This window comes from Apteryx rowi, unplaced genomic scaffold (assembly GCF_003343035.1).
Source record: "Apteryx rowi isolate R43461 unplaced genomic scaffold, aptRow1 scaffold_146, whole genome shotgun sequence".
Lineage (NCBI taxonomy): Eukaryota > Metazoa > Chordata > Aves > Apterygiformes > Apterygidae > Apteryx > Apteryx rowi.
Window position 1 is genome coordinate 1,157,504 of NW_020447708.1, and position 27,661 is coordinate 1,185,164.

The 27,661-nt window shown below is 41.1% G+C and overlaps 1 long non-coding RNA gene across 1 annotated transcript; it reads left to right on the forward strand.

Moving 5' to 3' along the window:
* Positions 1 to 3,864: 3,864 nt before the first annotated feature.
* LOC112962329 lies at positions 3,865 to 22,107 on the forward strand. The gene is made up of 4 exons (XR_003252254.1): positions 3,865 to 3,931; positions 20,425 to 20,581; positions 21,269 to 21,393; positions 22,014 to 22,107. It is a non-coding gene; the product is annotated as an uncharacterized LOC112962329 (long non-coding RNA).
* The last annotated feature ends 5,554 nt before the right edge of the window (positions 22,108 to 27,661 follow it).

Here is a 27,661-nt window from a genome sequence, read left to right on the forward strand (position 1 = left end):
CGCGGGCTGGAACCCCGCCAGATATGGCAGACCGATGTCACGGAAGTCCCCGCCTTTGGACGATTGCGCTTTGTACATGTCTCAGTCGACACCTTCAGTAAAATGACCTGGGCCGCTGCCACAACTTCTACATGTTTTACCGCCTGCCGTCTGCACTGGATGCAAGCCTTTGCCGCCTTAGGAAAGCCTGATCAGATCAAAACAGATAATGAACCCGCCTATACCAGCGCGACATGTGCCGCCTTCGTGAAGGACTGGGGCATTACGCATCTTACGGGGGTCCCCTACAATTCCACTGGTCAAGCCATCGTGGAGCGCCGTCATCAAGATTTAAAACGTCTTTTCGCTGTATTGAAAAAAGAGGGGGAGCTAACCCTCCCCGTCCACGACATTGTAGCAAAGGCCTGCTATGTGTTAAATTGGCGCAACCTTATCGAAATAGACCAAGGGGAGTTGGTCAGCCCGGGGGCACGACATGCGCAGACCACGAGGCCCATTAAAACGCTCGTGTCCCGATGGGTACCACGAACAAACTCATGGCAGGGACCTGTGGAGTTACTAACTTGGGGCCGAGGGTATGCTTGCGTCATTGCAGGTACCGGTACGGAGTGGATACCCGCAAAGTGGGTCCGACCGTGGTTGAAGAAGAGTAACGCTGGGCCTGCGGACGACTGCTCACCGGAGACAGCCCGCGAGTCAGCTGCTATCTGCGCTTGAAGACCCACGGCAGGAGCTGGGGGCTCTTGACAGAGGACAAAACAAATAAGCGCCATCCTTACCCGGAACGAACGGGATTGTGATTGTAATCGTGCTGCCATGACTGGGCACGAACAAAAGAGTATTGGGGGGGTTGGTGGAAGGGTGGCCCTAGCCATACTTATAGGCAGCATAATCAGTTTGAGCAGCCTGAGCGCGGCAATACACACACTTAACAATCCAAGGAAAAATGTGTGGCTTACGATCGCGAACAGGACCGGCCAGACATYGTTCTGCCTGTCTATGGGCAAGGTGGGCGACCCTTTCAGRACATGTTTAATYGGTGTCCCCACCTGGAGAGCRRAGGAATTCAAGGCATATGTTAATAACGAGACAACCCTGAACTTCACAGCCGTTAATAAGACGATAACGGCCCCAGGGTTAAACGAGTGGCAACGTGATGGGGGTTGGCAGTGTCACATTATCCTGGCCCTGAATGAGACCCTAGCGTCAGACCCTGAGGAGCTGGATCTCTTCGGCTGTATGACGGCCAACACCTCAGAAAAAGGTACTGGCGGGTATGTCAGCTTCCTCCCCCCAACAGACAAGCTCAATCTGCCCTCATCAGAATGGGCGACTTTGAAATCTGCCATAACCGAAAACAGCGTCCACGCACAGCTATACACAAACTGCAGTGCGACAAACCACACCACACCAAAGGCGCTGCCGCCTGGGGTGTTCTTGATTTGTGGGGATAGAGCCTGGAACGGGGTACCACGCATCCTGAAAGGGGGTCCGTGCTATCTGGGGCGGCTGAGCTTATTCCACTCCAACCTCACTCAGCTGCAGAACTTGACTAGCAGGCGGACTAAAAGGAGCGTGCATGAGCTAGCATGTAGCAATGTTGGCGACCCCGTCTTTTGGTCAGAATTCCRGCAGTTGGTGACCGCCACGCTACTGCCAGGAGCCGCTGGGCTTAAGGCGATGAAATTGGCGGAGCAACTGGCCTGTTGGACCAAAAATGAGTTAAATATCACATCGCGAGTGTTAGACGATATGTCCCAAGATGTGCTGAGCGTAAACCACGCCGTGCTACAGAACAGAGCAGCCATAGATTTCTTACTCTTAGCTCACGGTCATGGCTGTGAAGAGTTTGAAGGGATGTGCTGTCTGAATCTTTCAGACCATTCGCAGTCAATCCATGAACGTATAAAGATGGTACAGAGTGGCCTACATGAACTAAAGCAGGAGAATGGCCCTGGGGTTGGACGGGTGGCTTCGGGGGCTGGGGATTGGGCCCTGGCTGGCGGCGGGGCTGAAGCAGATAATCACTATAGGTGTTGTGGGTGTGCTCCTACTGATTTGTGGGCCATGCATATTGCAGTGCATTCTAGCTCGGGTGCAAAGAATGGTTGATCTATTATTTGAAAAAAGGGGGGGAGGTGTTGGGGCTCTTGCAGTGCTTCAGAATAACAATCTGTATGAAGAATTATAAAGGTTGCTCCTTAAGAGCCACCGATCAAAGTGTAGCRAACGCCGCGTGCTTCATAGCAGCTAACCGTTAACCGATCAAAGTGTAGCGCTAACCGATCAAAGTGGCCAAGATGCCGCGTGCCTGCATGCCATGACTGCACAAACATATATAAGATGGGCACATTGCTGAATAAAGTTGGAATTGAAGCTGCATTCTATGACTGCGTCTGATTCTTTCCCGCTACTCCCGCGGACCGCGACAGAGGTTTAGACTAGATGATTTCAGAGGTCCTTTCCTATTTAAATTATTCCCTTCTATGAAAATTGTTCATTCTGATAGGAAGATGTTTTCTGTTATTTGCAAATGGGTAAACTGAGACAGCCGTTTAATAGGCTACCCAAGGAAATAAAGCTATTTAGTGGTATCAGCTTTCAGTAATTATTTACTTTAAGCCTTTTCTGTTCCTTTGGACTGTACATTCATATAACCTCATAGAATCTGTGTTGGTCTGAACTTACTGTAACAACATTGTTTTAGCAGACTAATGATCTTCCCCATCCACATTACCCAGCTATTTTATGAGTTATTAAATTATATTGAGTATACTGCTACCTACATGCTCTTTGGTCAATTATTTTTGAGAGAAGAGCCCTTGCATATTTTCATTTATCACAATAAGCAAGTGGCAGTGTCAGGAAGGCGTGAGAGTTTGATTGCTTACACTGATGTGCAAGCTTAACCATTGTCTTTAAGGAGACAAAAGAATACACAGAAGTATGTATTCATTGATCCCAGCAGGCATCTAATTTTTATAAAATATTTTTTGTTTAGAAAAGTAGAGGAGAAAAAAAGCTAAAATGACATTTTTTGTATATATACACCAGACTGAAGTGTTGAAAAAAGAGCTCCAGCTTATGAAAACTGGAAAAAATAGACTTCATATAGCTACTGGAGGAATATGCATTTACTGTTGAGCCAAGCTGTGCACTGATACAGCAGTCCTTTCATGTTGGTCAGCTTTAAGAGTCAGGTGCTGCAGTTTGTTTTGTAAGTGCTGTTTAGTACCTTCTAATGCCTTACAAGTGTATGGAGGTAATTTACACCAGTTCGATAAAATAGTGGGTTACAGCCTTCACATTTATTTTTAAAGGATTTCTAAAGCCTTTAGTAACTATAATTGATGAGCATGTTACCTGAATGTAAACTGATACCCATATTTCTGTGAGCCTTTAAGCTTTTGCTTTGCTCCATATCTAATGTAGCAGTGGTAAGTATTTCAAATTTAAAGTCATAATAGTATTTTTGGAAGTCCTACTCCTACTGAGGTCTTCTAACCTCAGGACTATGGGCTCTACATATGAAGACAGTATCTCTCTCCCTCCTGTTTTATTTTTAATTGAAAAAATACGACTCAAAGTACAGATGAAAGATTCAAATTGTAGTCCACTTACTAGAAAGAAGCTCACACTATTTATGACTTTAAAATCTTTCTTTGAAATACAAGAAGAGCCTTCTGCTAAGTACTTGTATATAGCATAGCTGTAAATTCTTGTTTATCTGCTGTGCTGCAGTTTGTGTGTCTGCGTTTCTCGTCATGTTGTGATTAYTGAGGGTTTTTTTTCTTTATATTTGAGAGCTCCACAGTGCTGGCATTTATCAAGAGAAGACACACAGCCCAGCCTTGCATAAATAATGGCACTGGGCCGAGTCCAGCGGAGGTGGCTGCCAGCAAAACTCCACTGAAGTCAAAGGAATTGCACCGTGAGTGAGTTTGGCCCTTGGCTTGGGTTATTTAGGACTTACAAATGAAATTTTTCAGTAATTCATCATCTGTTTAAGGTAGTCACTGTATGGTTTTGCTTTTTGGTTGAAATAATATATTTGAGCTATTTCAAGTAGGTGATGTAGTGAATAGGCTTTTTGTTAGCAGACTGCTTTCTCACTTACCCTGGGATGAGTGCTGAATAATGATGAATAATCATGAAATAGCATGTCAATAACACTGGAGTCCAGTGAATTCAAGGGAAGAAACATTGTACTGAATATTTGGTGGTTTTGTTCTGTTCTTGTGCTTAATGTGTTGCATTTTAAGTGATAAGATGGTGCCCAGTGCCTGTGAGGACTACTTTTCCCTTGTACAACATTTCCTGAATACAAGTGCTCTTTTGTACAGTCATTAGAAATCTGCTAGCAGCACTGATTTTGGACGATGCCTGTTTTGATTCCTCTTTTTGGCTGTTGTACGCATCTGCTTGTAGTAATCGGCCTCCTAACTAAAGAACAGATGAATAAACAACTTGCATTTTGCAAGGACAGAATAGACCATGCTAAACTTCTAATAGCAGGGCAGGTCAGTCAGATAATAATAGGCCTAATTTGCATATTAAAAAGCCAGAGGTTTAGCAGAAGCAGCCAAATGAGATCTGGATGCTAAATTTGGGGAATATGAATGAATTGCAATATGATCCTGAGATTCTTACTGCTAACTATTGCTGGAGAAGTGTCCCAGCACTAAGCCTCTCACTTGCAGTTCATTAGGGTTTTGAGAAAAGCTTAGTTCAGGCCTATTTTCGGTCACTGCTAGCCCATGACTGTGTCACATATTTTTTGAATAGCAAGTATTATAGTACTTAGAGTCCTTGCTGTCTGGGTCACCTGGTAAGATTAGAAATTGTGACATATGTTTAAAGCAAGTGGCCACCTAAACTTGCCTCAGGGCACGACACACTAGACCTCCAGAGAAGCTGAGAAACTAGAAAGCAAACACAAAGAATACCACTGGTGTTATTCTGAGAAGTTTCTAATTTTGTGCCAGCATGTCTGAGTTTCCTGGGGGAGTGGAGGAGAAGACAGTGCCCATTTATGATTTTGAATTCCTGAAGTCACTGCTTGCAGAAAGCACCACATGAAGGGACAACTAGAAAGGGTAACCCACACAGCTCAAGCTTGCGCAGCCTTGTGCAATAGTTTATATTTCATAAAATAACTTTGCACCCTCAGAAGGTGAAACAAAATAACCTCCTTGAAATAAGCTGTCATTTAAAACAACACAGCTGTTTGCAGAGTTTGTTGGGGTAAATCCAAAATTTGTATTTCAATGACTGTAAATTTTAAATACAACATTCTTGCTTATTAGTAGGCAAGAGTTATATACTATCCTGAAGAAGAATATCTCCATCTAAAGTAGCTAGTTCTTGTAGTTTAGCTAAACCAGTGACTTCAGCCTCTAACCATTTTGGATCAGTAGGTAGCTCTAAAATAAATGCACGTAATGATAGCAGTGGAAAATTTCAGGGGAAAGTTTGAAGAAAAAAATTTACCTCTTTCATGTGAAAAAGTGAGAATCCAGAAATACATCTTTAAAAAAGGATGCCATTAAATATGAGACTTGTTTTATTTGTTGTTTTAATATTAGAATTTACTCAAGCCTATGTTACAATTATGTAAGATAGAAATTTTGAAAAAAATCTAAACCCAACATTTCCCTTTACCTAAAGGGGAGGAGAGAAGTGATGAAATAAATGTGTTCTTCTAACCACATACATAAGGAAAGCATTAAGGAATAGTCCTGGGCAAAATGCATCTCTGTATTTGCTCATCTCCGTGAATGAAGGAGCCTTCACATCATATCCTGGTGTATTAAAAAAGGGTCTGCGCGTCAGTCCCAATGGTATTCTGTTTTAGAGGCTGTTAGCTGTATATCATAGGCATGAGCTACTAGAATTTTGTACTAGTAGATGGCTATATTCAACTTTCTTGTGAGCTAATATTTGCTTTCACATACAATTTGTTCCATTAGTTAGTGTTAACCAAACAAATTGGATATCAGGAGAAACACAAAGGGATCTGTAATTTTCCCTTCCTTAGATGCCTTTTTTACTTCAAACAGTCAGCATGTAAAACATTCTTTATTCTTGGCTCCTGGATCCTCAGACATTATGTACTAGGACCAGCAGAGGGACCCGTTAACCACAGTCACCATTGCCTTGGCCTTGACCCTCTCAGAGGTGAATTACAGAACTGGATAGATTAATCAGTAGAAATGTCCCATGGTCTGCACTGACAATTTTTAATGAGCTTCACCGAGTTAATTAATTTCTYAGTTATATAAATGTTTCACTTGAAAAGTAACTCTGTTTTTATAAATTGGGCAAATTACAGAAAACTAAACTATATCAATTGTACATAAACTGGCTGTGACAAGCTATAGGGAGTAAGATCTCCAAACCAGGAGATACACTCCAGAGAGACTAGGTGGTCCTTTCTTTTACTAAAGCTACTATTGCCAATCCATTAAGCTAAACACACATTTCACAGCCCGTTGCTTCTTGAATACATTCAGTTGAGTTCATCTTGTGTGCCAAGTATTTGTTCAGAATACACTGAATGTAACATCTAGGTTTTCTGCCAAAGTGGCCTCTGTCAGGCCTCCCTCCAGCATTCAGCTAGCTACAAAAAGCTGTTCCTTGCAAGTGAATTCCAGCACCATCAGTGTTTTTCCTGAACTATTATAGAAAGACCACTTCTTTCATTGCTTTGCAATGTGAATGTTCAGTTCCAGAGTTTTCCAGTGGGGACAACTAGGCTATTGCCTTGGCAAACTGAAGGCTTGGAAAAGGCACACAAGCTAATACTTTGCTTGCCTTCTGTTGTCTCTGCTCTTTAATGCGTTCAGGTTCATGTCAAAAATTATTTATTCATTAAAGTATATCCTTAAAATCTTTCCAGGGAGGAGGGGAAAATACATTCTGTTCTGGTTGCATATGCTACCTTAGAGCAGCTTCCCTCTTGAGCTGCTCTGCACCTGTCTGTCTGTCATCTCCCCGGACAGTCTGGGATTATACTTGCAAATAGAATTGTCAACTGTTATAGGGATTTGAACACAGTGACACGCATGCTAATTCTCTTGTTGCTTCCCAGCTTTAGGCTAAATAAAATTAATTTTCCTTGAATCATTTCAGAGGAACATTCTCTACAAGGCATAAAATTGGATTTGGTCACTCGGTTAAAATACTGAACACCTTTACTAATAACTTACCAGAATGAGGCTCCAGTGTGCAATAGGAAACACATTTTGGGGGTCCTAGTATAAATGAGAAAATGATGTAACACAGGTAAGTCCTGGAAAATCAAGCAAAACTTTGGACCAACCAGAGCAGGGTCTTACAATGATATTAACTTTTGTTGCAAATGTGAGTAAAGTGTACGTTTTGGCAGCATGGAGCAATCTGAAATATATGATCATCCTTGCCAAAGCTGTATTTCTAAGGTTCCTTACTACTTATTTAGGTGCCTAGCTACAAAACCAGAACAGCAATGTACTGGCTTTCAAATCATGAGCAGTTCCCATTAGTCAATTTTTAAAAAAATATGAAGTCTCGGCCTACATATCCAATATGAGCAGTGTGGCAGTTCATTACAAGAAGAAATCTGAAAGTTTCTATTCCCTTAGCTCTGCACATTTCAGTGCCGTTTTTCCTGTTGAACGGTGGAAGTCACAGACAAGCCTTTTCCCAGCACGCAAGTCAGTGCATGTGCGCTGGCAGGAGGAGAACTCCTGCAGGAGGCAGGAGGCCTGCAAAGCACGGCAAAGCCATTTTGTTGCTGAAATATGCAGAGCTTTGGTTCTGTGATACAGACTGGTCACCTTGAAAATGTAAATAGCTACCTTGGACACAAAGCTATTGTGCTTGGGAAGATTGTTGAATGCATAAGCATCGGCTCCAGTGGGCCCAAGAGCAATCTGACAGTGCACTTCTACGGTACTGCTGAGCTGAGAGGCGCTTCTTGAAGAAATGGACTTATTCTCGCCTTTGCAAACTGCTCCCATTCCTTCCCTTGGGCTGACACTAATGGTGATCGGGCCCTTGGGGAGATAGTTCAAGAAGCTAAAGCAGCAGAAAATTAACTCTACCAAAAATAAATGAAATGGTTTCCTGCTTAACATGGGATTGAGTCTGTGTAAGAAAAGTAAGACATCCTGTCTCAGGCATAGGTTGCAGTTAAATCTCCTCAGCTGTATCATAAAAACTGGCTACGAGGTACTTTGAGATACATTTATTATGGAGGTGGTGGCTACAGGGTTCAGATTTGTTGGGTTTCCATTTTATAAGCATTATAAAGAAGCCATTAAAAGAGGCACAATATGCATCACTCTGGCTATCAGCAGTAATTTAATCTGGGTTTTTGAATGTGGGTGAGGCAAGCAGGACACATCTTGTGCATCAGCAGTATATAGAAGACAGGCCATATTCTAACATGTTGTTGCTTTTCTGCATCGTCGTTTCTCCTGCTTTTGGAGGATTCTTAATTTCTCTTGTCATTTACCTTAGCATTTGCTGCCTTGTCCCTGAGAGGATGGCACAGAGTCACAGTTTAATTATGATGTTTAGAACATCTTTTCAGTAATAAGGTTTTATTACAATAGGCCCTGAAAACTACCTGTGATGGCTCAAAGCAAGAGCCCTACATTGTAACAACTTTGTACTTCTGTTAAGGCTTAGACCTGGTTTAATGGTGAAGCTATATTGAGCCAATTCTGATTACAGATTGTTGATGTACATACAGGCATGTGGAGGAATGGTGCAAGTTAGCTTCTGATGTCTGAAAACAGTCTTATAGAAGAAGGACATCAAGACCCACATTTGTTTGTTTTTCCCCAGCTCTATCAGTTGGGCTAATAGGGTGTTGCCTTCCCAATTGGACTCTCCACAGATTTTGCAAACAGCTGCATCATAATCTTTTCTCTCAAAAGTCAGTGAATTCATAAACAGAGTTTAACTCCTTGGTTATGATGAGTTAGACAAATTTACTGATGTGTAGACCTGGAGAGCAGTCTGCTTCTAAGAACTGCTTTTGTCTTCATATTTCAAATCAAGGGAAACTTTTCACAAGTAAAACAAGTCAACACTGGATTTCACAGCGATTCTAATTCAGCCTATTCTATGAAAATATTGTCAGAGGGATTCAATTAAAAGGAGCGAGGAGAGAATATTGCATGCTCACATGTCCAACTTTGCATATACAAGAAATGCGAGTCGTCTCTCTGCCAGATGAACTGTCTCAACAGTTGCAGCCTTCTGTGAACATCAGAGATGCTTGCTACCTTGGAATAGAAAAGAAGAGAAATTAATCAGTGTTTTAAAATGTATTCCAAGAGGATTTTTTTCTCCTTTGGAAAAGCTCAATGAGTTAATTAGAGAACACCAGGAAGGAGAACAGCAAGATGCTTACTGCTGTTTGTCTGAAACAATGAAAGCTGTTAAACCACTAAAAATCTAATCAGAGAATTACAAAGGCCTTAAGGCCTTTCCCACACCTGGAATATAGTTGTGCTAGCTCAGCCTTTGATAGCACAAAGCTGCTGCTGGCTGAGTTCTACTGGCTGCCCCAACCACCATGCACAGAGATTTTGTCTGAGCTGTTTTACAAATGCATTTTGAAACACCGACACTGATTTCAGCCCTAGCCACGTCGGCCTTGTTTCACACAAGTGGTATGCACCGTATTCTGGTTTCCTCATCTGTAACTTCTTTTGTCCCCTCCGGATTTTATTCTGTTCTCTGTAGACTGCAAGAGCTCATGCTTCCCCTCATGCACAATATCAGTGCTGTGGAAGAGTTCTTCTCTACCTCAGCTTTATGTGTATTTGGAATATTTTCATATTAACACATGCATCTAATACATACACATGTACATGTATATGTATATAAGTGGACACACACAAGAGATGCAGAAGTTACTGATATGAAAGTTGAAACTTTTTTTTTTTTTGTAAGAACAGTAATTTACACTGGAAATTATAACACTGTAGTATTCACTGACAGAGTGCTTGACATCAGTCTTTGGTTCGGTGTAGAAACTATTGCCCCATACTGTTTTTGTTTTTACATTTATTAGACATTCTCCCATGTCTAATATGGTTCCAGTGAGACTCCAGTTGCCGCTACCTTCTGTTATGCAACTTCACATCAGCATCCTCAACACTGTCTTTGGATTTCAGTGCTTACTACTAGTTAATTAAAATGTGTGCTAATCAGTACGGATATGCTCATGTTACCATGCCTTGTCTCTTTTATCTGACCTGTTTCTTCAGGTGTGTCCTTCTGCCCCATGTTGCCCTCTCGCTTTGAGAGTACAAATACATGGGTGTGAGGTAACGAATGGATAAAGGTGCATGCAGCGAGTCAGGCTCCATTGTGGGAGAGCAGGCATGGCCGGTGCTCTTGCCTGTCTGGTAGGCTGCTTCTCTGCCAAGCTATCAGATTTTTTCAATGTCATTGCTTGTTCCTTGCAATGAGATGTCTACTGGCTACTTAATGAAGTTTTGAATGACAGTCAACATCTTTGCATCCAAAAGTCATGGATGTAAGTATTTGCACTATTTGAATACTAAGTAGATTAGGAAATAACCCGGAAGTGGGGGGTTCTTCCTCTGCCTCTCCCCTCTCTGCCTTTCTCTCTCTCTCTCTTTCTCACATACACACACACATATACATGCACTCTCATTTTACCCAGGTACCTGGAATTATGTTTATGTTTAGAGCTGCTTCTTATTCTTTCCTGCAAAGCACTTATTTCACCCATCTTAAGAACAGGTCCTCAAGGCTGGCCCATTCCGGTTTGCCTGTGTGAGTCAGTGGTGACCTTTGAACATGGGAAATGTCACGGTGGGATGGTACTCTGGAAGCTAGTTACAAATAATGGAAATACTTGTAGATTTTGCTGTTCACTGGAGCAAGAGCAAGTCTGTGACAAAATTAAGTATTTTGTTTCTTCTTCTCTCTTCCCTTTCTTCCCCTTCTCCTCCTCCCTGTAGTGAATTTGTCCAAGACCAGGAACAGTAACCTGAACTGCAATTTTCACGTATCAGTTATTGTATGTGGGCCAATGTTGGTGTTATGCTTGCTTTTAACAATTTTCTGTGCTGCATACTGAAAACAGGTTTCTCTGACCTGTGTTAACTCTGTCACACCCTAGCAGTGTAAGTAAATGGGAGCAAACATGAAACTCAGCAATGCTTTTTCACCCCTGTTTCTCAGTTCACATAATCAGGTGTTGTAAACTTGACTGAAACCAAAACATTTTATCATGGCTGTTTTTGACTAAATGACAGCCATTGACTAAAACACCTTCTTCATTGTAGAAGCAGGAGGGAACAGTTAAGGTTGTCACATGTTGACTGATTGCCTTTTTTCTAGCCCAAGAATTTTTTCTGGCACATATTCAAAAAGTATCTTCTCCACTGTGTCTACACCTGTGCTGTATCACTGGAGTGCACAGAAATGCCAACTGGATCAGTATGTTCAGGGGGCAAAAGTAAATGTCCAGCAGACAAATACTTGGACCAGATCCCCTGTCCTTCTGGAGGGTTACAATGGGTTTCCAGGGAAACAGTCTCCCCAGTGGATTTTAACCTGGGCAGCTGGAAATGAGCTGCTGTGTGGTCAATTTGACCTAATAACAGTGCTGGCCTTTCAGACATTTTTAAGAATGGTACTTATTTGGCATTTACTTGGCATTTTAGTATTGCATGGGGGCTAGAGAAATTAATTGATTAAGAATTAGTGGAGGCTAGAGAAATTAGGGAGGCTAGAGATTAAAAGAGAATTGAATAAGAACAAAAAAGAAACCTCATCCTCAGAAAAGGTGAACATGTAATAATGAGGTTTTTGATGAGTAAACAGGTGAATTTTAAATAGGCAAAGAGTATCCTTGTTTTCCAGGCCATGTTAGCTGGCTTGGAGAATACTTTTGTTGGTCTTATGAGGTTTTCTAGTGCAGGCACAGTAAGGTCTGAAGCACTAGCAGCTGCCTTAGAAGACAGAAGCATTAGAGCCAGGAGAGTGAAAACAGATGCTGCTTATTCTTTGAAGGCAGATGATTTATCAATGGGATAGAATATAGCATGAGCACTTTATCTTTCTGAATAAAAACCTTTTCTTGGAAATGGGGGCAATATGGAAAAGAAAGAAGTAAAAGTCTTGTGTCTTAGAAAAATAACTTCCCAGGATCAAACCACTCCCTGCATGAACCTTTGGATATGGCTTATGAAATGGTATTTTTCTTTGACTGGGTGCAAATGAAGTCAGCAGCTGAGTTGTGGATATGGTAGAGCTTTATAATACACTTTATGTGCCTCCCAATATGAACACATATTGTGTGTCTAAATATCTATCTATTTACATAAGTATCAAATTTTAATTCTCCTGCTATTACAGTCAATATCAGGTGGAGTCTTGTCATTTGCTTAGAGGAGGAGAGGGAAAATTCTCAAGTGTTACCAGGAAACACTTCTTCAAATTAGATGAAATTCTACACAACAGTGGGTGCTCCTGTGAAGGAAGAAGTGCCCCCAAAATCACACTTAGTCAAGGGAATTTGTAAGAAACTTGCTTTCTAGGATTGCAGTCTCTTCTTCCCGTAGGAGATCTTGATGTCTTTTCTGCTCTAATTTCATAAATTAAGCTCTATATTTTGTTAGTAAAGGACACATACGAGATAGCAGATCAAATCGGAAAAAAATTTCTGTGTARATCTGAAAAGAGCCCTCAGCTATATTGGGATCAACACTTCAGAATATGAGATGGAAGACTTTTATAATAGCGCTGAATAGGATTTATTTTTTCTCTGTAATTCAAACCAGAGCAAGCCCCAAAACAAGGGATGGAAGGTGGAATAAAAAGTGGAACAAATATGAGAAAAAAGAAGCATCAGGAAAGCAATAGGGGACACAGGGGAGAAATAGAAAATGTTGCATAGAAAAATAAATGTGCTTCTCTTCTCTTAGCAATAAATAAACTGGAAATGCTTTTAAAAAAAAATTCAACCCATCTTTAATGAGAGTGGCTGGGATAGGGGACACCTGCATGATGCACCATGATGGGTGTAGAGAAGATGCAAGGGCCCAAAAGGTTACTGCATGTTCTTAAGTTTTCTAATATTTTTCTTGTTGGCGTGGCACTGTCAGAAGTTTAACCAAAATGGTTTATTTTCCCATTATCTTTCCATTTCATTTGGACAGAGTTTTGTTTTACCATGTGTATGAATTTTTTTGTTTGGTTGTTTTTTTTTTTAGTACTGGCCCAATATGATTTTACTGGTAATGTCATTAAGAGCATCCCCTGCATTTGGGAACATGATATGATTCTCTGAAGAACAGAGCAATGGAGGCTAAAGGAGGTTATATACTGAGCTGTGCAATGTATGGGAATGAAGGAAGTAGCCCTCCGGACCTTCTTCCCTTTCTGCAGGGCTACCAGCACCAGGCAGGCAAGCCTGAGGGATTCTTTGACCCTCTGGGTGCCTCAGTTTCTCCATCTGTTAAATGTTTCCCTTCATACTAGAAGTATTTTTAAATCTTCAGATAGTGAATGTAAGATATTCACGCGCTAAACATAATTGAAGGCTGCAGTCAGCACCATCATAGAAAACACACCTTGGTGACCCTTTTCCAAAATACGTGGCCATTGTCTCTAGCTAGTCCCAGTAAGGGGCTGTTTTAGTGCTGTTTTCCAGAAGTGCGTCCAATCTGCTGATAAAAGCCTGAAATGCTTAGTGCCTCCTGAAACGTGCTTTGTGCAGCCACTTAATATTAATGTTAGGGACAAGATACTTAAGAATGCATGAAAGATAGTTCACAGGGATGAGGTGAGGGGATTTATCCTCCAAGAGACATTTTATTCTTGTTCTTTTGCTGGTGACTTTTGTTGTACTGAGCAAGACAGCAAAAGCTAGAGCAGAATGGAGAATGAAGTCTTTCCTATAAGCATTTCAAAACACACTTGAAAAGTTTTTTGTTTGGAAAATGAATTATTCAGTTTTGTAATGTAAAAGGGAAAGGGAACTTTTTCATTAGGATTAGAAATGGGAAACGTTAATTTTATTTTATTTTTACTTTTCAATGTTGGCTTTTTATTTACTTGAAAAAAACAAACTGGGACATAGTTGTGGTCTCCCTACAATCTACTGAATTAAAATACATACACCCCCTTCCCTCCCCATATATATATAGGGGTGTGTGTGTATATATAGATATATATATATACATATGTGTATATACAGACACATAAGAATTTGCTTGAAAATGACTGAGATCTTCCTTGAATCCAGCCTCTCTCATACAATCTTCTGGGACATTCTGAAGAGTTACAGAGGTCCTGGATTTATCAAGTGTGATAATCTTGTCTTGCTATATATAAGGTTTGACTGTGCCTCAGTGTCTCTTGTGACCTTTGATTAAGAGCGTTGCAAGAGTTCAGGTGGGAATAAAAGATTTGAGGAGTCAAGTGGATAAATTGGAGAAGGCTCCTGTACACCAGGGCACATTAATACTGTCTCACCTAAATATCAAAAGGCAGTAACTATAAAAGCAGTGCAAACAGGCTTTCTGGTGGTATGATTCTAGTTCAGCTTAAATTTTCAGCTGAGAGCAACCATTTTTCCTTCTGAATTCTCTGGTAACAAAGAGCAATTGTCCTGTGTGGAGGTTGAACTTTCCACCTCATCTTAAAAGCTGTTGGTGCTTTAGTAGGTCATGCCACACAATTCTGTCTCTCTGACAGGCCTAGCATAGAGTCCAGAGTGAAAATACCTTCTTTGCTGTTGCGCTATTTCGCTATTCGTTATCAAGATTAAGAAAATAGTTATGTGCTTTCTCTACTATATTGCTTTCCATGTGAATGTCTGAGTGGTCCCCTCACACTTTCTTCTGCAGTTGCAATCCCACAGTGGTGGTACAGTCACTCCCATTTTACAGGCGTATAGCTAAGGCACTATACGGAGTCACCAGGTACAACTTATTTCAGGTGCTTGATTTGAGACACTTAGGAAATGAGTTTTCAGAGTGTTTCACTCTTGCATAGCACAATGTACATGTTTTGAATGTCATCAGGACTTTCAGATGCTCGGCAGTTTTCAGTATCAAACCTGACCATAAAAATTGGGTATCCAGATAATGGAATACCTCAGACTTAATGACTGTTCTTGATAAACTGTGATTTAGGCAACTCATCTAGCATGACAAAGAAACTTGTTTTAGCAGAGGCGTCGTGTTGCAATATAATAGGGTAAGCCATGATGCTGGCCCTTCTGTTGTCTTGGAGCATACCCAAACTGCCATACTATTCAGGGAGACGTTCTTCTCTTGATGCGATGCCTTATGGAGCTATCTGAGCCTGATTCACCCGTTTGTTGACCTCTGCATTTTCCTAATTCAGAAACAGACTGAACAAAGTTTAGCTAACTAGACAATTCCTTGTAGGATTCGAAAAAATAGAAGGCAGTGCCAATTTACAATGACTTATTAAACTGCAGTATATGACTTCACATTGAAACAGAAAATCCAAATGAGACTTAAACAAGAAGACAAAACCACCGAGTTCAGGACTGTAAGGTAGTAGAAGCAGAATCCATCTCAAATTAACAGCATTCTTTTCCATTAATGTCAAAATGGTCAAACCAAATGGAAATGATGCCACACAGGACCATTAGGAACCTGATCTCTGTGAGAAGCAAAAGAAGTGTGCCCAGGTTTTTAGCACAAACAGCGTACAAATAAGAACATCAAAAGAGCTGCGTACCCTTTGCAGTGCAAATGATGAGTAAGCATGTTAAAGGTACACAGGTTGAGGGTTGTGACTGGAGTACAGCAGTGTGAAAATGGCATGCATTTCTCTTGTCATTTTTTTCCTCGCGGCCTCAGGTTGTTTCCTATCCCCTTGGTGTTCCACATGAAATTCAGTTGCTCTCCTGTTGAGAACAGGACTTTGGAGAATTTCAAGAAGGAACTTCAGTTTTTTTAGGGCCTTTAGTGCCTGAGCTCCCTGGGAAGTTAACTTCCTGCAGAGCATTGTTGCCGCTGGGTGATTATGCTGGGAATGCACTCTATCCTGCGAGTCAAGAGCTAATTAAAACCCTGAAGATACAAGCAGTGGTCTCCAGCAAACAGACTGCTGACAAATGGAACAAATTCCCTGTCTAAATACCAAAGGCCAGGTTTTGATCTTGCCTGGAAGGGAAGATGCTCACTGCCAAAACAGCTGCAGCAGTTTAAAATATCGCCTTCTGCAGGTGCTTGGTGGCACCCTCTGCCAGAGGCTCCTGTCCCCACGGCGGGCTCCGCCAAACAAAACGCGCAAACCTAGCAGCTTGTTGCCAGTGATTTTATTGTGAGCTGCGCTGCCAGGCTTTGCACCTGAGTGGCTCAAGAGTGCTCTTGTGGGTTTTTTTATGCCAGTTTTGTTGATGGAGTGGTAAAAAGCAGCTGAGGGGGCACGAAAGGAGAACAGTAACATCTGAAAACAGCAGAGTTGTTTGCGGGGGCAGTGAAGATCTGCCCACAGTTTGGCCCAGCAGCATCAGGGGAGTGGAAAGGGGGAACAGGAAAGAAAAGAGTAGCTGGCCCAAGCCTTCTATAGCTATCTATAATATACACGTGTTGAAAAAATGTGTTTTAATAAAAACTCAGAATGTTTTTGAAAATTCCAGGAGAGCATTTTAGAGCATTTTTAATGCTTAGGCTGTTTTCCTTTTTGGGTTAGCTGGGTTATTGAACTTCCACTGTCTAATTTTGAAGAAGAGAAATTCAGTAATTATTTATGAAAATGCAGCAGACTGTGAGGCTCTCTCTCCACATATGAGGCAGTAGTTTAAAACACTAGTTTTAAATTCCTTTAGCACTCGGGAGCATCCAAGACTACAATAGTAAAAAGCTTGTAGATGCCTAAATGAATACAATTAGTCTGTACTCAGTTTCATAGTATTGATACTGCCCAGCTTGCAACTCTGTATGTACATTGTGTGTGATGTCTTTTAAGCTATGTCTAGCATGGCAAGTTTTGAATGCTGCACTGGAAAATCCCAAGTGTCCAGAGGAAGCTGGAGTATTAGTAGATTCCTAATTTGGGGGAAACTGGAAAATCAGAGATGGGGTTGGTAGTTTTCGTAAGTGATGACCACAGAGACAGCTTCTGGGCCTCCCAGAAGATGCCTTAAAATCTCTAGGTAAATTAGGAATTAAAAATGTAAAATTAGTGAAGTTCTCACTCATTTCTTTTTACTGGGGCTTTTTTTTTTTGGGGGGGGGGGAATTTAGTCTACCTCTTCAGCTATAAAACTCTACTTGGTTCCCTTTTTCTCAGCAGACTTGGCACTGTTCTGGGGGATCTCAGGGAAGCTTTCTGCATGTAGCAAGCCAGGTCATTGCCTTCCCTTCACTGATATGTTTCTCTGGGATACTGGTCTGTCTTAAGACTTCTGGGAAGTGAAGCAATTAAGTGACGTTATTAAAAAAGAAAAATACTTTTTAACTCCATGCTCCGTTCAACTTTTGGTAATTACATGCTTATGGGTGTGTCGCGAAAGAAGTGATGCACTTCACTAGTAAGAGGGAAGCAGCACTACGTTTATTGCAGTAAGATAGCAACTTAACAAAGTTCAATCGTAAATAAGAACGATTTAATGAGGTTCAATTGGCAAGGTTCACTCAGTTATTTACTGCATGAAGGACAGGGTCAGATGCGTGTGCAATGGAGACCCTCCCGTTGAGTCACGAGGTTCAGACTGGACCCCCTTGCTTTCTAAACTCCTTCAGAGAGGAGCCTAGGTGCAGCTGGATCCATCCTAGTCCCAAACTTGGTCAACGGTCCATATCTAAAGGAGTGTGTGCGAAGGAAACCCTCCCGTAGAGTCACGAGGTTCGGAAAAGACTCCCTTGCTTTCTAAACTCCTTCTGAGAGAAACCTAGGTGCGGCTGGATCCAGTCCTAGTCTCAGACTTGGTCAACGGTTTATGTCTAARGGAKTATGTGYRCAATTARTCAGAGGTATAACTCAGCAAAGTTTCRTGAAGTTYGCARAAGTTCAKCATGCTATTAATCACTTACCGAGGATCTGTTGTGGGTAAGGAATCTCTCAGCCGCGAGGAGCAACCTTGAGAGGCGTCCCTGCTCAAGGGGAGGTTCTGCAGTGCAGCCCGCTGCCATGCAGGAGAGCTCAAGGGGCTCTGGGCTGCCCCCTATTTATGGGGGGAGATGATTGACTCATAGTCATACCTGCATGCTAGACAGGCCTTAGTTGGCGCATGCTCAACCAGCCCCTACATACATGCTGTTTACAGGGAGGTCAGGTTGAGGGGGAGAGAGCACATCAGTGGGGGGGAAGGAGCACACCGTCACAGGGTGTTGTCTCCTTGCTCTCTTTTTTCTTTCTATGYGGTTCTAGACTGTGAAGTGCTGTACTCCACAGTTGATACCATTTCCCAGATGGTGGTAGTCTGTGGTCCTCCTGACTACCGTGGATACTTTTGAAAGTGAAAACAGGTCTGTCACAATGTAAATTAATGATATTCTAAAAATAAGTCTGAGCTGTCTGGTGTTAAAATTAAAAAGTAGGAAGGCCAAGACAAAAACAGAGGAAAGATTAGGATACAGGGAAAAAATGCAGAAAGTCTGTGGCTGAGCAGGGCCCATTGATCTCAGTGGAGCAGTGGGTCAAAGCAGGGCTGGTCCCTTTTGGCTAGCTTAGAAGTCATGTAGAAAAGCTTATTTGAAGGTAATGCCTTCTGTGAACCTGGTGACTGATGCCTAAACTGGGGAGAAAAGCATTCAATAAGGTGAGAAGCTCTTTTGACATTTCCTTGAGGGGAAGAGCAGGCAACAAGAAGGCCTCAAACCTGTTTATTTTACACACATTTTTGTTAGTTTTGATAGATATTCCTGAAAGAGAAAAGCTGAGAGGACGAAGAGTGGAGAGAAATAGCGAGCCAGAATGGTGAGCAGAACGAGGAGGAGAAGTGAGGGGCAGGCAGCGAGGAGCAGGGGGTGGAATGGCTGGTGCAGTGGCTCACCTGCAGGGTTAGCAGCACCTGGACTTGGACCTTGCTGCCTGGCCAATCCCGCCAATTCTGCCAGCAAGGAAGGTATCGCTGTGGGATGCTCTCACTGTGGGAGACAGCAAGCAACCTCTTCCCGGCTTAGCTATTGCTTCACCAGGAAAAAGAGCCATGAAATAATTTTAAGAATAGTTTTACTGGTGTTCCAAAAAGCTTGGCCAGTCTAAGCTTATGTAGCAAGCGAACAGGATTGCTAGGCACTGTGGCTCTGCGCTGTTATGCTTACTTGCAATACTTAGACATTTAGCAGAGTATAGTTGGAATATTTCACTGAACCTTCGCCGAAGGACTCTGGGTAGACTTCCTGCAGGGACCCTTGCTAAGTGGGTAAGGATCTGAGCTGGTGTCATTTCTTAGTTTAAAGCAATTTAAGATTTCTTCTGGTAATCATATTTGTCCTGCTGGGTAAACCAAGGCATAAATTTGGGAAAACCTTTTACACAAGAGGTCATTTTCTAACTGTTAGAAAAGATTAGTTTAGAGTATGTCATGTTCTCCCAGCAGGTGCTGTCAGAGGTTGATGTATGCATCTTCGCAGGAGGCACAAAACAGTATTAGACCACAGTTATCTGAAAGCTTAGTCTAAAGAAAGGACAAGGAAAACAGTCACAAACGGATCTTTTCAGATGCTGCATTGGCACTTGCTGGAAAGTTAAAGAACAGCCCTGTCCTGAAGAGCTGACATTTGAGGGGGTTGTTTTGTTTCTTTTTTTTATGGTCAGAAAATGTATCCCTCTGCCCAGGTGGATTTTCTTCCTACCCATCAGATGCCAGTGTGCCCTTGCTCCGTCCCCTAGCCCTGCCTAGCTGCTTCTCCCTGGCTGATCCCTCTCATGCTGACAGCTCACATTTTCAAAAATGTTTGGGTACCAGCTTGAGGCATCTTTTAAAGTGGCCTGCAATTTAGAGTGCCCCTTTACCTTGGTTCCCCGTATTGCAATGTGTGGTAGTACCACTTAAACAGTGTATAAGCTGGACAGAGATTTCTTCCCTGGTCTGTATTTGGGGGTATGACCATTTGGTTTTGGTGGGGCCACCTTCTTTCTGTATTGCCAAAAACAACGTGATGAATCTGAAGCACTCTGCAGTACAGGTTTTACCAAATCCACGCTTCGTTTCAAAATTAAAAGCAACTTGAGAATGAAAATAACATTGTAGAGAAAGAAACGGGTCACATCAGCAGTAAACATGCATCCTGCCCATGAGCTGCAGTCATTGCCACTGTTGCCTCCACTTTCCTGGGTCATTTTCTGCCTTCCATTAATGCATGTGCTGCCTGCTCTGCAAATGTGACAACTTCTCTTGCGGTAAACATAGCAAATATATGAGGCTAATGAGAACTTGTTTTTCTGCTAACCCAACAGCATGCACAGGTATTGAGTTCATGGGCATTCGTTTGCTAGCCCTGAGTGGCTTTGGACATGAGGCCACGCACCTTCATCTGCACACTTGAAAGCACATGTCTCAAGAGCATCTGGTCCTTGAAATGCTAGAGAGAAGGGATGCAGAACAAATAGCAAAGTAAGTTTAATTAGCTCACACAGTACCACTCCAATGCTAATGCTTTCATGTGTAGAATTTGTATTCTGATTTCAGCAGTAGCTAAAAATGTATTTTTGCTTGTTTCATTTATTTTATGTTTTTATGTTTCATTTATGTTTATGTTTCTTATTTATTTTATTTCACACTGGGAAATACTGCAATGATTACAGGACCGTTCAGCTAATAAATAAGCATCATAAAAACTAAATGAAAAATATTAGACTCTTCTGTGGTTTTACTTATTGTTCTTTATTAGTAATGCTAGCTGAAGTGCAGCCGTTAAGATATATATATATATCTAATGTATTTGTTGAATATAAACAAGGTGAGGTAGGACAGGACTTTGGAAAGCACTTGGCATTTGTCTAATTGTTTGCATTAATATAAATGACAAAGCTTTTGACTTCCTTGGGAGCAGAGTTTGGCTGTTGTTAGGTGCTTTAGAGAAGCTAGGCTGTTATCCTTTAAAAGAAAGCGGAACCAATTTCATGCTGGCTGTTCCCAAATGCATCAAAATGGCTAGCCTTTAGGGCCTTTTCAGTCCCTGATCTTGCTGAGAACCTCAATTTCTGCTAGGTGTTTATGTGATTACTTGTCTCTTTGGAATTGCTTTGAAATCACCAATGTATTAATAAAGACTGAAGAAAAATCTTCATTATTTTACAGAACTTGACACATAATAACTGCTCTGCTGTCCAAAAAAATACGGGTCTTATTCTGAAGAGGTCACAGCCTAATCAGATGCAATGTGGAATCAGATGCAAGGGGAAATGAAGAAGGAAAATGCTGGAGTAAGGGACAAAGGAGCGAGGGGGGATAGCAGTGATTTGCTAAGACAATTGGTGAAAATATACATCTGTCAAATTAGTCCTCATATGTCAGGAAAAACAACTATAGCTGCATACATGACTGACTTCCTTCATGCTCTGATTTTCAGGGGTTTAATGGGGAAACAGTTGCGGCAGTAGGACCAACTGAGGAGGGAGGGATAATGTAGAGGAAAAACAGAGGTGTTTGTAGGGCAGATAAGTTGAGCACCAACAGCAGAAGGGAGAAAAATTAGAGGTTAGTGCACTGAAGGAGGAAAAGGGGCAATCGCACAGAGCGCCAGGGTGAAGGGAACAATGGTGTAAAACCTGACGCACTGAGAATGGCCTCACTGATTGGGACCCAGTTACCTCTGTTTTACAACCTTCACTGTAGATATTCTACAAAGACAATATTTGTTCTCTGCTTTTATGATTCTCCAAGTGACTGTTGCTGTCACCAGATAGATAATACAATATAAGTAAGTAAACTGTTCACAGGGAAAGTTTGCTTGAGCTTATTGTTCTTGCTACAGCATATGCCTTTCTCCTAAAACTCCTTTCACTACATCTGCATACTGACGTGACCTAATGATCTCCGGCAGCTCTTTGACCTCCGTGATGACGTCACTGATGACACTGAGGTGGTTTTACTGAAGTTTGCCCTATTCAAGCACTGTGGCTAAGGAGCCTAAGCTGTCTTGGTGGGTACCTGTCTACCAGGGAATTCATTCCCGTAGCCTCAGAAAAGCATGAGTTAGAAAATGTGGTGCGTGGCTTACAGCTGCCAGCCTTTGCCTGAATATCAAGACCTAGTCATTTAAAGAATCGTGAGTAATTTCAGATTTGCCTGCTCTTTGTTTTCCTGACACGGGTTTTTCTGCTAGAGTACCTTCATGCTTCATAGCCTTTAACTTACATATTCCCAGGACACCTTTCTTAAGCAAAAAAAAGGCTTGTCACCATTACACAGAAGGGAAATTAAGGCACAGAAAACCTCAACAGTTTGCCCAGAATTGCATAGGAAATCTATAAAACGAGTATTACATTAAAAGCACTTCTCTGTAAGTGCAGTGACCTGATGTGGAATGCAGAAAGATGTCCAGGTAAAGTATCTTTTTGCAAGAGAATCCATTCATTGTTACCTGACCCTGTACAGGTGCTTGTAAAATTTGAGCTGTTGGATTTGGGTAGGCAAGAATAGTAGAAATAATAATTTTGTGCGTTCAGATTATGTTAGACACTAATTCCAGCTCCTGTTTTTTTTTCAGTACATAAGACTAGAGACTTAAAGCTTTTGATGCATTCCGGGGAACACTTTATACACTTTTTTTGCCTACAGATGCTATTCTTGCATCACAATTCCTAACTGCAATCCCAAGTCTCTTATTAAAAGCTGACACTATAGAATCAGATAAATGATTAAGATGTGTTATGTTTGCTGGTCTAGCATATAGAAATGTTTAATTTGAACCAGAATGTCTCAGAAGTGAATTTTCAAGGAGGTAAAATTTGCAATTTCTGACTAACATTATGACAATTATTTTTTAACCTTTTGCCTGTTCATACAAGGGCAGAAATTGTAGCTATTGCTGTGTTTTAACCACTGATGATGGCTGACTTGGAATTGGTGGTTCAAGCCAATATTTAACAGACAGATATTCCTTGTCCATGATCCAGGCAGGTGGGGAGTCCCCAGGTAGAACATGAAAGTTGAATTCTGTTTATACATTACAGGATTCTTCTTCAGAAAAAAGGTTAGTATATTTTATTAAAGAAACATGTGAGGGCATAGGGACCCTTGTAATGGATCTGTAGAAACTCAATATTTGCCTACAAAGAAAGAAAAACTGTTTTGTTTTTAGAACTGTGTAACTACTCCTAAGCTGACTCTGTATGTTTGCATGCATGTTGGAGAGAGAAAAGGAAGGACGTGGTTTGACCAATCAAAACTTAGGTTCTAATACTTTTTAATCCTTTCATTTTGATTTCCACCACCTATACTTTCTTTTCATTTTTGTATTGTCAATGTCTAAATTGCATTTCACTTTAAGACTGGAAAATCAGATATATTTTTAAGTAAAAAACCGTCACTGGTACTGGGAATACGGTCCTTTTACTATGAAAGTTTCTTTTTGATGAAGTTTATTTATCGAAAGATTCTTGACCAGCTCTACTTCCCTCTGCCTCCCATGTGCATTTAGCTAGCCCCAAAATCATTTCTGAGACAAGGGATTTTTCTTGCTGCTTCTTTTAATCTGACGTGATATCTTTCAGTGAAATAAATTCCAACTGAGGGCCAGAAACTGTAAAATGAGATTGGAAATTTCTTTAGTTTGTCAGATGTGATATCAGTGTCTCTCTTTGACTCAGGGGAGCATTTTGTGCAAGTGACTTGAATGTGTTACTTTATTCTGAATTTAATAAAGCACCTAGCCAAGCATTACACACTGTGCAAAAACAGTCCAAACACTACCACAGTAACTATCTTACATGCGGAAGAAGAGACTGAGCCAAACCACAATGTACAACTGCCCACATCCAGATTTAGCAGAGGGCTTTCCCCACTCCCTCCACAGCAGCACTACCCCTGGGAGTAGCCATTCCTTGACTGAGAATCTATCAGTACCACATAAAATCACTCTGCAAAAATATGCCCTTATCAGAATAAAGCTTGCTGTTACAAATTAAATTTTAATAGGGCCTTAAATTTTTCAAGCAAACCAGATCTAGCTTTTGCCCTTTTATTATAGTGGTAACTCCAATTATCAAAGCTGTAATTAAAGGCATTTCAGTGGCCCAAGTAGTGCTCATGCAGTAGATTATCTAGACCTTTGGCTAATGGCCTGGGAGCAAGAGAATTTCCTATGATATTTCTCCTCTCTTCTTCTCCCTCCCAACATGAATCAACTTTTCTCTCAATCAAAGTATTACTATTACTTTTACTCAGACTGTCTTTTTATGAAAACCAAACTATGTGTCATCTTATGTTTTCTTATCCAAATTCTCTCCCCAAATCATGATGATGTCTCACATGTTCTCTTCCTGGCTTAATAAACTGTCATACTTTTGGAGGGGAATCACCAGAAAAGTGTCTCAGCAAACAATGTTGCCAACTCAGTAGCTGGTGTGCTTTATACAAGTATTTCTGCAGTTACCAAATCTGGCAGAGTTGTACTAGTGCAAAAGCTGCAAAGAATTTCAGGAAAAATTCAAGTGACATTGTTTTATAATTTGCCTCTATAGTGATTTAGAAAATCATGTTATTTTCCTTGCATTGGTAGTAAAAGTGAGATGTTTGCCACAGAAAGGCCTATTATCTGTCAGGTCTGCAACACTGGAAGTGGAAGATCTAGAATTCCTTTGATAAAGTTGTCTTATAGATCCCTGTGTCGGTGTTGGTAGCTTGTCATGTTAATTTAGTAGCTGCTAGTCTTTAAAGACAAATCTTTCACTACTTCAGAGCAATGCTCTAAAAAAATTAAGAAGCACCTTCCAGCTGGTTAGGATGCCACAGTGTAGTTAATAGGAAAAATATTTGGCATTTTAAGAGCCTTCAAAGACTCAAAAGAGAAACAGGTTTAATTCTTCCCAAGTCATATTGATTCTTGCATCATGCTCAGTTTGGATTGATCTGTTTGGAATGAAGGTTTGGCACTAAAAAGAATTTAAAAATGTCAAAGAACTGTTGAAAAAATGAGGAAAAAATGCATGTAGAGAAAACTGTCATCAGCATTGAAAAACATTGGCATGCTTTTTATAGTGACTTTTTTTTTTTTTTAATGAATTGATTATCTGTATCTTTGAAAAAGCATGTTGTATGAGCCTACTAGAACTGCTGAGCAGCAGTGGGGAAAGATTCCCAGTTACTACCACGAAGTGAGGATTTTCTGCCAGCTGCTGAAAGGTCACTGTAATCCAGATGCAGAGAAAGTGACTTAACTTCCTTTATTAGAGACATAAGCCCTCAATATGTTCCACTCATGATGTACGGCAATCTGACAGGGCTGGAATGTCATGCTCTGCTACAGAAGGCTGCAGTAGTTTCTTTTTAAAGGTTGTCTCTTTGGCAACACTGAGTCTATACTGCCAAGTTACTAGGTTTTGCAGACTGTAGTGGTTGCCTTGATATTTCTCTATGAACTGTTAGGACAAAGAAATTAGTTTTAGTCCTTTCTAAAGGCTTTTATTCTTGTCTTCCTTTCTTTCCCAGCACACACATGCTCACGATGTGTGATGGTTTTCTGCATGCCTGGATAAATAGAGCTGATTGCTATTAACCTCCTGACATTTCTGAAATGGTTATAGAATCATTTTCTATGTGTATCTGCTTGCAGGAGTGACTAAGTGTGACTTTGGCCTTTCTCCTGAGGAGACCTGTTTTCCGACTGCTTTGAATTAGGAGTGAGATATACGCTACTTGAGGATTAGAAGAGAAATTCCTTCATGCAGCAGTTCCTAAAGAAATGTGCAAGTGAAACATGTAGCTAGCTCTAAACGACCTTTCAAGAATTCAGAACAAAGGGAGAATCAAGGGTGAGATCACTGGGGAGGGGTTGTAGATGGGTCTGGAAGGACACTTGCAGGCTTGTTGCATGATTAGGTGAAAAAAAATAAAAAGCAGAGCCTGGGCAACACAGCTGTTGCTTCAGGTGCAGACATAAGCAGAAAAACCAAGAGCACCCTACAGTGCATCCACAGCTGGTGTGAGGAGATGGTGATGTGTAAATGTGCATACTGAAGCAGTTGACATGCACCTCATACTTCAAAAGGCCATTTTAGACCACAAAGAACTGCAGTCACATCAGGCTTCAGTAACTTGTGCGTTAATTATGCAATAATGCTATTTTCTTTTTTAAGTTGAATATACATACTCATTGGGCTCTAAACAGATTAACAGGAGATTGGCTGAAAACTGCGGCTGAATCTACCTTTCACATCTGTGAAATAATTGGGCAAAGAAGTATCACTGGTCTGTTTTGGAAAGGCAGGTAAGAGTAATAGCAGAGAATAATTGTTCCCTAGCATAACCTTCTCTTGTCATGACTTCAAACTGAGTTTGCAGCAGTCTTTTCCAGAAGGGCTGCTGGTGCTCAGCAGACCCTGGTGATTGTATTTAACCATTTTGGCCATGCAATTGTTTACACCAAAATTATCAGCAATACAGGATTAGGAAAATAAACTCATGAAAAGTGGGAAAAATAAACAAGTCTTCATTTCACGGGCTGTCAAGATTCCCTAGTTTCTCTTCTTTGCTCAGAACATATGGTAACTAGATTATTTTATTATCCCAGTGCAACTGTTGAAAATGGGAAGGAGTGAAAAACTACCTTTGTGTTTCTGGAAAGGGAGATGGGATTTATGCATTAATAAGTTCATCTTTTTATTAGTATTGTATTTTGCCCATCAGAATGATCAGACTGACTTCTAAGGCCGGATTTCATTGAAGGAAAACCCTCCCCAGAAAATTGCAATGGTGATTTTTATGTCTATTCATTAGGATTTATTATTTTCATTTAGCTTTCAGCAGTTGAGGATACTTGAAAATTCAAGTCAATCTCTTTCGGCTGATTGCAGTGATAGCAATCTGAGGCAGTGGTGTGTGTGCTCCCTCTAGTGATCTCTGTCCAAGGACATGTGGCTTTGGTTTGGCAGTTTTCTTTGGGGAGCTCTCAGCGCTTCAGGCAAAGCATTTTCTTTCCCTAGGTAGAATTCACACCATTCTCTGCCGTTCAGTTTGGGGTGTCCGGCAAGCCCTGACTTCTCAGCAATGGTTATTTAGGTTGAGTTGCTGTTGGGGAGAGTGAAGGTGTCAGATTCTCTCATAGCTCTGCCATGGATTTGCTGAGCAGAGCAGCTGTTGTCTGACTTTTCTACACTTGTACGCAACACTTCTGAAAATCCTTTTCAATTTACTTATACAGCTCTTTCAATTTTCAACAAACAGCAATTTTTAGAGAAGAAAAAGCAGAGCACTGACTGACGTCATGTCTGTGAAGCACCTTACGTTGCTCAGGTAGAAGGAACTTCTAGTGGAAATGCTCCCTGGATCCATTAGTCAATGGTGTAGCACCCAGTCTGTACAGTTGTGAACTCATGGCAAATTACTCTCATGTGACCTACTGCTCTACCCATTTGATTGTACTGACTCTCCATTAATATTTGCTTAATATATTTATATTGAATGGGGAAGAAATAGAAAATAGAATGCAAAATCTAAATTTTAATGTGAATTTTGTGTTTCAGTGGTGTA